The sequence below is a fragment of the Rutilus rutilus genome (genome assembly GCF_951802725.1).
Source record: "Rutilus rutilus genome assembly, chromosome: 22".
NCBI lineage: Eukaryota > Metazoa > Chordata > Actinopteri > Cypriniformes > Leuciscidae > Rutilus > Rutilus rutilus.
In genome coordinates this window covers 103,531-117,500 of record NC_140227.1, presented here as the reverse complement: position 1 = coordinate 117,500, position 13,970 = coordinate 103,531, and the positions used below count along the sequence as shown (strand labels likewise).

The 13,970-nt window shown below is 40.5% G+C and overlaps 1 long non-coding RNA gene across 1 annotated transcript; it reads left to right on the top strand.

Moving 5' to 3' along the window:
* Positions 1-6,992: 6,992 nt before the first annotated feature.
* Positions 6,993-13,369, top strand: LOC311282365. Its single transcript, XR_014625929.1, has 3 exons — positions 6,993-7,106; positions 11,413-11,454; positions 11,527-13,369. It is a non-coding gene; the product is annotated as an uncharacterized lncRNA (long non-coding RNA).
* The last annotated feature ends 601 nt before the right edge of the window (positions 13,370-13,970 follow it).

Sequence of the window (13,970 nt, the reverse complement as noted above, 5' to 3'; positions counted from 1 at the left end):
AAAACAGGAATTCTTTGGTTTGTGGCTCGCTCTTGTTCACGTTATATGGTCCATGCTAATCCACAGAAGCTTGCCTAACCTTCTTCACAGCACTGACACACACAGGGTTCTCAGAAGAGGACTGCAGAGTTAGGCTGTTCTAGTAACACAGAGGCTGATGAACACAAGGCCACTCTGTGTTTGCTCTGACCTTTTCAGCCGAAGTCTTTAAACACCAGCCGCTCTGAGCCTTTGACAAACGTACAGGGATCAGAGTGATCAAAGCTCATGTGTGCTTCCAGCATTATTACTGGGAAACGTGCAGGAGGAGCCGATCGCTCCACAGAAGCACCTCGTCAGTCTGGGTTTCCAGATGTGGACTGAGAGTCTTCTGGTCTAGTCGCCGCTAGAAACCTAAAGCACGTTCTGATGACCATGTTGAGATTCAGTGTCATAAGTGGACGGGAATTTATAGCAGAACATAACAGCAAAGAAGAACTGAAATAAACTGAAGAACGAATGGTCATCTCTAGATTGTTAGAACTGTGCCATTCTCAAGTATATAATCGTTTTAATGAAAAATCTTAATGCTTATGCTTATTTGAAAGCTCCAAGTGTGAATGTAATAGCAATCAAAAATAGTTATGCGTTATTTGTGCACAGCAAGTCCAAAACTGATGGAAGGATGCCATCCTGTGGTGAGGCCTGTTCGAGAACTGAAAGCCTGACATGTGAAATAATAGTCCGAAAAATAGTATGATATATAGTATGGCTCGTATAGTATGATATACAGTATGGCTCGTATAGTCTGATATACAGTATGGCTCGTATAGTATGATATACAGTATGGCTCGTATAGTCTGATATACAGTATGGCTCGTATAGTATGATATACAGTATGGCTCGTATAGTATGATATACAGTATGGCTCGTATAGTATGATATACAGTATGGCTCGTATAGTATGATATACAGTATGGCTCGTATAGTATGATATACAGTTTGGCTCGTATAGTCTGATATACAGTATGGCTCGTATAGTATGATATACAGTATGGCTCGTATAGTATGATATACAGTATGGCTCGTATAGTATGATATACAGTATGGCTCGTATAGTATGATATACAGTATGGCTCGTATAGTATGATATACAGTATGGCTCGTATAGTATGATATACAGTTTGGCTCGTATAGTCTGATATACAGTATGGCTCGTATAGTCTGATATACAGTATGGCTCGTATAGTATGATATACAGTATGGCTCGTATAGAATGATATATTGAGAATATGGAGCTCATTGTCGAGGAGGAAAAAACACCTGACAACAAAAAACAGTGATATTTAAAGATTAAATTCAATATAGCCTACAGCTTATTGATGATGCAGACTATATACAGGTGAGAAGATGAACCATAACATGAACATTTTCCAGTTTTTTTTCCATAGAAACCCATTATAAAGAAAATGCTTTAGCATTTCCATTGACCAGGCTACACATTACGAGTCGTGGTCTCATTGGCACAAAATAATTTAGATGAGATTAGATAGAATTGTATTGATCCCAGATTGATTCCTTTCTTGTGTGTCACGGACTTCCGAAGCTTTGTTTGGTCACATGTTTTTCCTGCTCTGAGGTGATTTGTTAGATGTTGCGGAGAAAGCAAGTCTGACCACCAGATGTCGCTAATGCTCATTGTGCTAAAAGCTAAGAGTAATGTCGCTAATGCTCATTGTGCTAAAAGCTAAGAGTAATGTTGCTAATGCTCATTGTGCTAAAAGCTAAGAGTAATGTCGCTAATGCTCATTGTGCTAAAAGCTAAGAGTAATGAACCGTTTTCGGCACAATTTGATGAGAGCCTCAAACGCTTCAGAAAGCCTCGGTTTCCCTTCACTATTATAAAGAAAATGCTTTACCATTTGCCATTTTGCGTTTACGTTTGTGGAAGAGATTGAATGTTCAATATGTTTGCATTTTCTTATATTCAAAGAATCTTAGAAACATGATGTAATTAGATGAAGGTAATAAAACGAGGATTACATGTGGAGTCCCATGCTTCTCTGCTACACTGATGGAGAAAATAACTGTTATTAACCCTTATGAATGTGTGTATGATATACGTGGCTGGACAATAAGAAATGTGTGACTAATGATGAATGATATATATAATATTTTGATTTCTGGACACCAGTAGAGATAAGTGGAACTTAGACAATAATGATTGTACTTGTTGAATCTGCACACTGACCATTTGATAGATGAAAAGAAATATAGTAGAAAAAATGTATGTTATGAAAAAAAAAATTCTGATAGAAGTTATGAAACTATTTATGAATAACTGTGCTTTACAAAAAGCAAGTAAAGGAAATTCTCAGTTGGGGATCATTTCCTCTGACAAGTGTGACTAAAGTTAAACAGAAACTTTGTGAAACCCCCCCAGAATATGTTGAGCGTTTCCGTGCAGCTTATGAAAATGAATGTGCTGCCAATGATAATGATGACGATTATGATTCGGCTATTGTGATTGAATCGACCACTGGTGGACTGTCAGAAGAATACAGAGAGCTGCTTATCAGCGGCTCTGTTTGCAGTCCTGATTGGGACACACACACTGCTTCAAGGGTTGCCGTAAGTTGGAGCCGTTTGCAAGCTCAATGACAGAGAGTGTTTTAATTGTGGTCAGCAGAGTCATTTACCCCATAACTGTAAATGCCCACGATCGGAAGGTGTAAAAACAAATGAGATGGGTGTGAGAGTGGAGCGGGTGATGTTTATGTGAGATGGGTATGAGAGTGGAGCGGGTGGTGTTTATGTGAGATGGGTATGAGAGTGGGGCGGGTGGTGTTTATGTGAGATGGGTATGAGAGTGGAGCGGGTGGTGTTTATGTGAGATGGGTATGAGAATTGAGCGGATGGTGTTTATGTGGGATGGGTATGAGAATGGAGCGGGTGGTGTTTATGTGGGATGGGTATGAGAGTGGAGCGGGTGGTGTTTATGTGGGATGGGTATGAGAGTGGAGCGGGTGGTGTTTATGTGAGATGGGTATGAGAGTGGAGCGGGTGGTGTTTATGTGAGATGGGTATGAGAATTGAGCGGGTGGTGTTTATGTGAGATGGGTATGAGAATTGAGCGGGTGGTGTTTATGTGAGATGGGTATGAGAGTGGAGCGGGTGGTGTTTATGTGAGATGGGTATGAGAATTGAGCGGATGGTGTTTATGTGGGATGGGTATGAGAATGGAGCGGGTGGTGTTTATGTGGGATGGGTATGAGAGTGGAGCGGGTGGTGTTTATGTGGGATGGGTGTGAGAGTGGAGCGGGTGGTGTTTATGTGAGATGGGTATGAGAGTGGAGCGGGTGGTGTTTATGTGAGATGGGTATGAGAATTGAGCGGGTGGTGTTTATGTGGGATGGGTATGAGAATGGAGCGGGTGGTGTTTATGTGGGATGGGTATGAGAGTGGAGCGGGTGGTGTTTATGTGGGATGGGTATGAGAATGGAGCGGGTGGTGTTTATGTGGGATGGGTATGAGAGTGGAGCTGATGGTGTTTATGTGAGATGGGTATGAGAGTGGAGCTGACGGTGTTTATGTGAGATGGGTATGAGAGTGGAGCGGGTGGTGTTTATGTGAGATGGGTATGAGAGTGGAGCTGACGGTGTTTATGTGGGATGGGTGTGAGAGTGGAGCTGATGGTGTTTATGTGAGATGGGTATGAGAGTGGAGCGGGTGGTGTTTATGTGAGATGGGTATGAGAGTGGAGCTGATGGTGTTTATGTGAGATGGATGTGAGAGTGGAGCGGGTGGTGTTTATGTGAGATGGGTATGAGAGTGGAGCGGGTGGTGTTTATGTGAGATGGGTATGAGAGTGGAGCTGATGGTGTTTATGCGAGATGGGTGTGAGAGTGGAGCGGGTGGTGTTTATGTGAGATGGGTATGAGAGTGGAGCTGATGGTGTTTATGTGAGATGGATGTGAGAGTGGAGCTGATGGTGTTTATGTGAGATGGGTATGAGAGTGGAGCTGATGGTGTTTATGTGAGATGGGTATGAGAGTGGAGCTGATGGTGTTTATGTGAGATGGGTGTGAGAGTGGAGCGGGTGGTGTTTATGTGAGATGGGTATGAGAGTGGAGCTGACGGTGTTTATGTGAGATGGGTATGAGAGTGGAGCGGGTGGTGTTTATGTGAGATGGGTATGAGAGTGGAGCTGACGGTGTTTATGTGGGATGGGTGTGAGAGTGGAGCTGATGGTGTTTATGTGAGATGGGTATGAGAGTGGAGCGGGTGGTGTTTATGTGAGATGGGTGTGAGAGTGGAGCTGATGGTGTTTATGTGAGATGGATGTGAGAGTGGAGCTGATGGTGTTTATGTGAGATGGGTATGAGAGTGGAGCTGACGGTGTTTATGTGGGATGGGTGTGAGAGTGGAGCTGATGGTGTTTATGTGAGATGGGTATGAGAGTGGAGCTGACGGTGTTTATGTGAGATGGGTATGAGAGTGGAGCGGGTGGTGTTTATGTGAGATGGGTATGAGAGTGGAGCTGATGGTGTTTATGTGAGATGGATGTGAGAGTGGAGCTGATGGTGTTTATGTGAGATGGGTGTGAGAGTGGAGCTGATGGTGTTTATGTGAGATGGGTGTGAGAGTGGAGCGGGTGGTGTTTATGTGAGATGGGTATGAGAGTGGAGCTGATGGTGTTTATGTGAGATGGGTGTGAGAGTGGAGCGGGTGGTGTTTATGTGAGATGGGTATGAGAGTGGAGCTGATGGTGTTTATGTGAGATGGGTATGAGAGTGGAGCGGGTGGTGTTTATGTGAGATGGGTATGAGAGTGGAGCTGATGGTGTTTATGTGAGATGGGTGTGAGAGTGGAGCTGACGGTGTTTATGTGGGATGGGTGTGAGAGTGGAGCTGATGGTGTTTATGTGAGATGGGTGTGAGAGTGGAGCGGGTGGTGTTTATGTGAGATGGGTGTGAGAGTGGAGCTGACGGTGTTTATGTGAGATGGGTATGAGAGTGGAGCGGGTGGTGTTTATGTGAGATGGGTGTGAGAGTGTGTTTATGTGAGATGGGTGTGAGAGTGGAGCTGACGGTGTTTATGTGAGATGGGTATGAGAGTGGAGCGGGTGGTGTTTATGTGAGATGGGTGTGAGAGTGTGTTTATGTGAGATGGGTGTGAGAGTGGAGCTGACGGTGTTTATGTGGGATGGGTGTGAGAGTGGAGCTGATGGTGTTTATGTGAGATGGGTGTGAGAGTGGAGCGGGTGGTGTTTATGTGAGATGGGTGTGAGAGTGGAGCTGACGGTGTTTATGTGAGATGGGTATGAGAGTGGAGCGGGTGGTGTTTATGTGAGATGGGTGTGAGAGTGTGTTTATGTGAGATGGGTGTGAGAGTGGAGCTGACGGTGTTTATGTGAGATGGGTATGAGAGTGGAGCGGGTGGTGTTTATGTGAGATGGGTGTGAGAGTGTGTTTATGTGAGATGGGTGTGAGAGTGGAGCGGGTGGTGTTTATGTGAGATGGGTGTGAGAGTGGAGCTGACGGTGTTTATGTGAGATGGGTATGAGAGTGGAGCGGGTGGTGTTTATGTGAGATGGGTATGAGAGTGTGTTTATGTGAGATGGGTGTGAGAGTGGAGCGGGTGGTGTTTATGTGAGATGGGTGTGAGAGTGGAGCTGACGGTGTTTATGTGGGATGGGTGTGAGAGTGGAGCTGACGGTGTTTATGTGAGATGGGTATGAGAGTGGAGCGGGTGGTGTTTATGTCAGATGGGTATGAGAGTGGAGCTGATGGTGTTTATGTGAGATGGATGTGAGAGTGGAGCTGATGGTGTTCATGTGAGATGGGTGTGAGAGTGGAGCGGGTGGTGTTTATGTCAGATGGGTATGAGAGTGGAGCTGATGGTGTTTATGTGAGATGGGTATGAGAGTGGAGCTGATGGTGTTTATGTGAGATGGATGTGAGAGTGGAGCTGATGGTGTTTATGTGAGATGGGTGTGAGAGTGGAGCGGGTGGTGTTTATGTGTATCCATCTCACATAAACATGGGGCTGCTTTTTACAACACAGAGTGTTTCAAAGCAGCTTTACAGAGATAACAGAGTTGGTTTCCAGAAGAAAATAGCGTCACAGTTCAGCTTCAGTAAGTTCAGTAATGGTTTATTTTTGTTGGAAAAAAGTTATTAATTTAGTTCATTTATACATATAGCCGCTCTGGAGAAAACGTGATGTCATCGTCCAGCTCAGTTCAGTTCTCATATAATGGTGTCAATGCAGGAGATCAATAATATTGTTGAATATTAAATTAAATGTTAAATTTAATGTCTCCAACTAAGCAAGCCAAAAGCCGATGGCAACAAAGGTGAAAAAAACCCAAAAAGGCGACAGTGAAGGAACCAAACCTCCATCAGGGCAGAATTGAGAAAAAAACCTTGGGTGAACCAAGACTCAGTCACTCAGTTCTCCTCTGGCCAACGAACCAACAGTGTATGATTATGATTATGATTATGATTATGATACAGGTCAGAAGTCAGATTGGATCAGAACATTCAGAATATTTATCCAGTTCCATCTGGTCTTACTAGAGCGTCTCATTCTAGCGTTTAACGCTGAGGACACAGACCTCGCATCGTTTGAGAAACACACTACGTTTCAGAACATTATGGCACTTTAATCCCATGAATCAATTTAAAAATAAATAAATTTGACAAGTCATTTAAAAAATATTCACTTTAAGTGTTTTTCACATTCGGCGTTTTATATTGTCCAGCTGTTTTTAGTGATTGAAATACTGCAGCCGCTGTTTATGGATCTCATGCCCAAAAACTTGTGTTTGTTTACTTTTTTCTTTTCTTTTTACTTTTCTAAATGGAAAATTGCCAGGCCTGCTGCAGTTCTGCGCCGGTCACGTGACGGAGAACTATGAATTCAGGGCAGGATTTCCTCTGACCTGGTTTGGGGAATAAAATCATGAAATAAAGAATGACGTATATGTAAGGTCACCGCTGACTGGCCAATGAAGATCTCAGCAAGAATCTCCTTTCACCACTGAGAAAGCTTTCGGCAAGCCTGTTTCTCGACCTGCAGTTATTCTCCACTGACAGTCTTCACTCTGGTCCTCTTCAGCGCCTGTAAGTGATCTCTCTCATGCAGACACACAACATATTATATTAACAAACAATGAAAAGCATAGTGGTAATGTATAATAAAATAATCTGAAACCGTACTAACAATGTCTAACAACTATATTCTTGTAGTGATATATAGCTATCAATCAAACAAATATTTCTTGAAATAGAAAGAAACTGGGAAACAACAGTACTATAGTCTATATAACAGATATACAATCCGTGAATTGCGTGAAACAAAGAATTATAAATTCATGCTACAGTGCAAACAAAGCAAAATGTAGATGGTTAACTCACAAATAAAATTATCTTTTTTTTTTTAACATCAAGATTGTTTGTTATGTATAAGGGAAAGATGCTTGTACTGATAATTTCTTTCACGGTGTTTAAATTATAACAAATGGTATTTTTTTTGCAGTTCAATTCAATGCTTCTATAGTGTCCCAGGTGAAAAAGACGTAGTATTAAATGTATTAAAGATATACTTTAAATACAAATAGCATGTTTATAATACATTTGTATTACCAACATGCTTATTTGAAGTGCATTAAAAATACATTGAATTGCATTTTAATATATTTCTAAAAAGTATACTAGAAGTACATTGGTAAAAAATATATGCTTAATAATACTTTAAATAAATATGCTAAACACAAGCATAATTTTAATATATTTCTAACAAATGCACTAGAATTTTTTTATTGCCTGTGTGTGAAGGGGTTGTAATCTCACATTAAAATGATCCACTTTGCGGGTTTTGCTATTACCTCGGAAAGTAAGTATTCTTATTTTTATGTGAAGGTGCCGGGTCGGATTTACCGCGAAATCCAGTGACGTGACCTGCACGCGCGCTCCCGAGCCTCTCACCTCGTCTAGCCTACTGACTTTGCACTCAACAGCGACGACACTGCAACTTATGACATGGACTTATGACTTATGCAACTTATGACATGTCTGATAACACTAAGAAACGACCTGCTCCCAGCACAACACAGACTCCAACACAAACTCCACATATTGAAAAAAAAAAAAGAAAAAGTTTTTTTCTGCTGAAGCTCGTAAGGCCAGACGTGAATTGCATGAACTTCGGGTGAAAAAACACGGCTCAACATCGGCAGGGCATTTGAATCATGGAAAAACCTTATCTACAAACCTAGAATGTACATTTCCTGAAGAAAATGTGAAGTGGTAGCCTGACTACGTCAGACTTCCTACTTCCGCTCAATTTCATTTCGCTTCTGTAGTAAGTCTGAGATAGCAGCTTATCTTTCAGTTTTCCACCGGCTTTCGGACGGCCGGGCCAATCAACGAACAGGGCGGGCTGAGAGCCGTGACGTAGACGCTGATTGTACCGTGGATGCATAGATTTACTTCACAAATAATCTGCAAAAGTCGCGCACAGCCACGTTTACTCCGGTATTTCGCTCGATGGTTTTGTTTTCGCATCATACATGTGTTTACAGTGGAAGTTAGATGCGGCTGAGCATGCGCATAACACACGCCATAACCAGTGCTTAATTTGTAAAGTGGGAGGTCCCGGAGCGCAGAGGGGGGGTGGATCCGGCGACTCAAAACCGGGGTTGGAGCTAAGGACAAAAAAAAAAAAAAAAAAAAAAAAAAAAAATTACACTGCCTAAGTAGATTCTCTGCAGGGACAGCGCCAGAGAATTTTTAACGCATGTGCTGAGTGGGTTCTAGATCATTGACGGGGGGAGCTGCGCAAAACTTGGCCACTAAATATTTAATATTCAGTTATGTTAATGATCACAATTAAAGTTTTAATTTTATTAAATTGAACAAGCGCAACATTCAGCATTCAATCAAATAGGCCTATTCTAAAAGATGTAGGCTATTATTAATAATAATGTTATTTCAACACAATCTCGTTATTTCGAAATAATATGTGTGCGTGCATCTGTAAATCCGGTGACGCGTGTATTGATTTTTATTAATAAACAAGTGTTTTCTCTAAAAGTGTCGACTCGGCTGCAAAGATGAAGTTGACGCTCGCCATCTCCGTGTGAACGCGCTTATAGAGAGAAATGCACATAAATAAGCCTAATGGATTACATAATCAGAGAGTAGCCTTTTTCTTTTTTCGTTTTGAATTATTTCGTTTAAAGACATTTCAAGCTTTGTGTATTTGATGTAATTGTCATGTCTGTGTGAGGCATACACTGAGTTTCGTTAAGTTAGGATGTGCTCTAAGTCACGTGCAATGCAAGTGAGCGCGCGGGCGCCTCCGTTATATTTGTTTCGTAGGCCTATTCATTAAATACAGGCATTTGGTTGATGAAAAATTGATTAAAATTAAGATACAATTTATACAAAACGAAATTCACTTTAAAGAAAGGCTTTCTACAAAACAACTTGATGAAGTGGTCAAAATCATGTCTGACCCGCTCCATGTCTCATATTGCGCATCCTATCTTACTCGGTCCTGCTGTTCACTTTTCGTAAATCAACATAAATGGAAAAAAAAAAAAACATTATAATATTTTAACAAATATGAAACTAAATGCGCTTTTTTAATGGCTACAACAGTAAAGTAGGCCTATACATAGCGTCTCTATTTGTACAAATTTCTGCACATTAATTTAATTCTGAATTTTGCACACACAAGTTGAAAGGCATTTGTTCAAATCAAGTTCACGGATAATTGTGCGTGCATTTATTAATCATTATGATACTAAAATCCTAACAAATAGGCTATGTACAAAAAAATCAGATGAACCCATAATATGAACGCATTTACACGTTAAGCATTTTCCTCCCATAGAAAACCATTATAAGAACGCTTAATGTGGCTTAATGCAGATTAGAATGTCCCCTTATGTCGAAATAATGAGATATTATGTCGACACTAGGCTACTGTGTCCACCGTGGTCTCCTTTTTGATCAGCAGAAACGATTTTTGCTTGTTTGGGATCTGACTGGTCAGCGTATTTGAAAAAGTTTAAGCAAAATTTCCTGTCTTTTTGACATTTTCCCCTGAGTGAAACGATCGAGGCTAACAGCAATCTCAACTCGTACAACAAGCGCGCAAGTCATGTGTCACAAACATTGAACACTACACAAACAGTAATTTAATTTTTTTTCATTTAGGCAATTAATTTTATGAGGTGCCAGATCCAATAAAAAAGGTTCCGGATCCAATGTCGGAGGTGATGGAACATGTTCCGGCGTGTTCCGGCTCAAATTAAGCCCTGGCCATAACCAAACGTCATGTGATTGGCTTACGGGTAACCAATGGTTTTAAACTTCAGACAAGCGCCCCCCCGCGAGAAAGAAAACACTTTTCAATTGTGCCATGCCAGACTCTGTCTACAAAGCAAAGCGAAGTAGCAGAGTTTGGTATTACCAGGCTAGTGAAGTGGTGCTTGCAGTGGCAAAATTCGGCACGGTTGATAGGGTTCCATACTTATCATGGTACGAGCATGGAGCATTAGTTCAACGTCAAGCTGATAAAAGTAGCCTATCATTGTAACGTTGCAGTGGGAGTTTACCTTAGTTTCCAGCATGTTGTGTGATGCTTTCTCCGGTGTGTTGCGTCTCGGTACCCACAGTGCTCGCTCATAAATTCGAGTACGCGCTTGTAAACTTATTGGTTGCAATCTGAAACATCACCGCTAGAGGTCGCTGAAAACTACATACAGCACCTTTAAAATTAATGTTGTTCACTTTTACTTGTTTGTAGGCTATACTTGTAAAGGGCTAGGCTGTTGTCCATTACATGATATGTTTTTACTACTGAAATTCCCACAAGGATATCAACATCATATTATTTTAAATGCATCATAGATACATTTTCCAAAGACGTTTAAATGTTGTCCAAAAATATGTTGTACTTGTTTAAATTTGAAAAATACGAATAACACACGTGACTAATCCTGATTGGTTCCAGAGCTGTTGAACGGCTGTGATTGGTTCTTGTGATAATAATGAGCTCACACCTCACTCAGAGCTTGCTGTGCGTTCCTTGAATGTGATTAGATTTCTAATAATTTAGATTAAGTCTAAATTGAAACTGGAGCCATCGTGTTTCTTTAGAGGTCTTGGAGGAAACCACGCCATTCATATGGATTAGGTAATGTTTTTTGCGATTAACTTTTTCAAACGTGAACAGTTTTGGTGAATCGTTCATCAGAGGGATATAAGTTAAATCTCTCAGAGATTTATTATATTAAATGTTTTGCAACTACTTAAGGTTGAGTGCATGTAAGCATTTAGAATTATTAAATTTTTTTATCTAACGTTAATAGAAAACGTAACTGTTAGTGTTGTTTTTATTTTTTTCCCCATCTTCAAGTTTGCATGACGTGTGACATTTGGAACCTCATTATGTTTCTAGGTAAGATTTGTATTACATTTACGTTTACTTTGCCAGTCATTTTGACTCGGTGTAACAGCACGTCTTTTTCAGTTCAGCTACATTCAATTTGACCAATCAGAGGCAAGCTTTTCAAGTCGAAGTCGAATCAGACTCGAAGAGATGAAGATACTGCTATCAGAAGTTACTGGTAAGTTTTAGTTGCTGTTTGCATAAATAAATAGCTCACTGTTTAGTTTTTGTCAGGATTTTTTTTCCCAACATTTTTTCCTAGTTTCCTAGTCTAATTTGTGCTCATTCATGTAAAAATCTGTTTATTTAATTGGTTTTTGGGACAGCTGCAAGTCACTTGTCCTGGCTTACAATATTTTGCACTACTTCTAATTTCCTTAAATCTTTTTAACAGAGGTGAAGTGTATGTGTTTCTGTACATCACTTTTTTTTTCTTTTTTTTTGCTCTCAAAGTCAAAGGGGGCTGACTAAAACATTAATGCTAAAAATAAAAATTAGCATTTGTTGTGCATTATAATTATTATTCTTGTTGGCTGGGTATACTTTTTCAGTTAAACAGTTAAATTGCCCTTTTTTGCTGTGATACAGTGACATACCATGTAGACTTCACAGTTGTTCAAGAGATATTTTATTAACTCCTTTTCTGAATTACATTAACATTTTATATTGAATGTCTACTGTTAAAGGTACAATATAAGAATTTTGCATTAAAATATCCCATAAACTCAAGGCCAGTGTTATATATTTTGTTAAGTTGATTACTTACAATATCCCAAATGTTTCCAACTATTTTTAAATCGTGAGAAAATTGCGATTTTAACCAAGGAAACGGGGCGTTAGAGCAGGAGGAGCTGGGAGTCGCCAGTCAATGGCGTCATATCCGCGTTACCCTCGGTTTCCGCTCGTACTGCGTGGAGGGTGGAGTCCTGGACAAATGCGGAAAGTCGTTCTGTCGACAAAGCATGCTTAATTTTATATTTTCCAAATGTAGCATTCGGTAATAGTTATGTTTATGTAAGGGAAGTATTATTGCTTTAGATTTGTGTTTAGTTTATTGACATTGTTTATCACGTCTGGTTTTTATGGACAAGGAAATAAATATAGCATGTGTTATACATAAAGATTAATCAGTATTTTGGCAAATGATGTGGGTATGTTCGAATGTACTTTTACAACAATTGTTTAGAACACGTAAAACTGCGCTTGCGTTATCACAACAATGAATTCGACATACAGTAACATCTATGATAACCAATTTAGTATTAAACCTTACTTTTCTTGCGGTTAATTCATTTTAATGAAATAAAAGTGTGATGAGGTTCAAGAGTCAGGAAGGAAGAAGACAGGGGTCGGCGTGACTGGGACTCGTACTTTATTAAAATAAAGCAAAACAAACAAAAGTCGTACACAACGCGCATTCACCGTGGCAACCGCGACGCCACAAAACAGTTCAAAAATGAGAGCTCGGATCCACCGGTTTTCTTTCTCTGCGTCCAATTTTCTCTCCAGTCTCTCTCTCGTTCCAGCGCGCGGCTTATAAGCGTCTCTCTCCGCCGATCACTGCAATAAGACACAGGTGTGCGTCATTTGCACTTGACCTACTTGTGGGACGCTCGTCTCTTCTCTCTCCCATTACAGACCGCGCTGAACCACGCCCCCCTCGCCACAAAAAGCATGTCATTATAAAAATAAAACTTAACCTCATCCATGAACATGATTTTTCGATTCCCGTCTGACTGATTTACATCCACGGTGGAGTTTAAAACGACAGTTCCCATCATTCCACGCTCCTTCACATCGTCATCAAGCTACGCCGTTGTTGTTGTTTGGAATGTAGCGCCCTCTAGCGGCAAAAAATTCTTGCATATTGTAGCTTTAAAATATATGAACTAAGCATTACATGCCATGTTAAAGAATTCCATTTTTACCAGGTGAAAAAGACTTACTATTAAATATGTACTTGTATATATGTATAAGTATGTTTTTAGTACAAAACAAATGTACTTTAATGCATTTATAAAACATTTAACAGTACGTCTTTTTCACCTTGTATGTACAACATAGGGAAATGTCAAAACATCATACTGTGTTGTAATAAAAAACGTCTAGGTTACGACCTCTGTTCCCTGAGAACAGGGAATGAGACACTGCATGGATGACGCTATGGGGAACGCCCTCCATGTGAACCGGTGTTTGAAAAGCTGTACAATCACGGCAATAGAATTTGACTGGCGACAGCCTATGACACTACTAGTGCGACTCAGAAGTATTAAAGAGGCGCCTCGAGAACATTGTTCCCCAATAGCATCATCGAAGCAGTGCAAGTTCCCTTTTGAAAGGGAACAGTTACTTTTTTAACAGAGGTTAATTTTGCTTTAATATAAAAATAAACTCCTCTTTTTTCCCCTTTCACAGACACTGTGATCAAACAATTTCCAACATGTCTGAGGTACGAGCACTGATTCGAAGGAAATGCAACAACGAGGCAAACTCAAAGACCAATCACTCCAATTCACTTGAAGGAT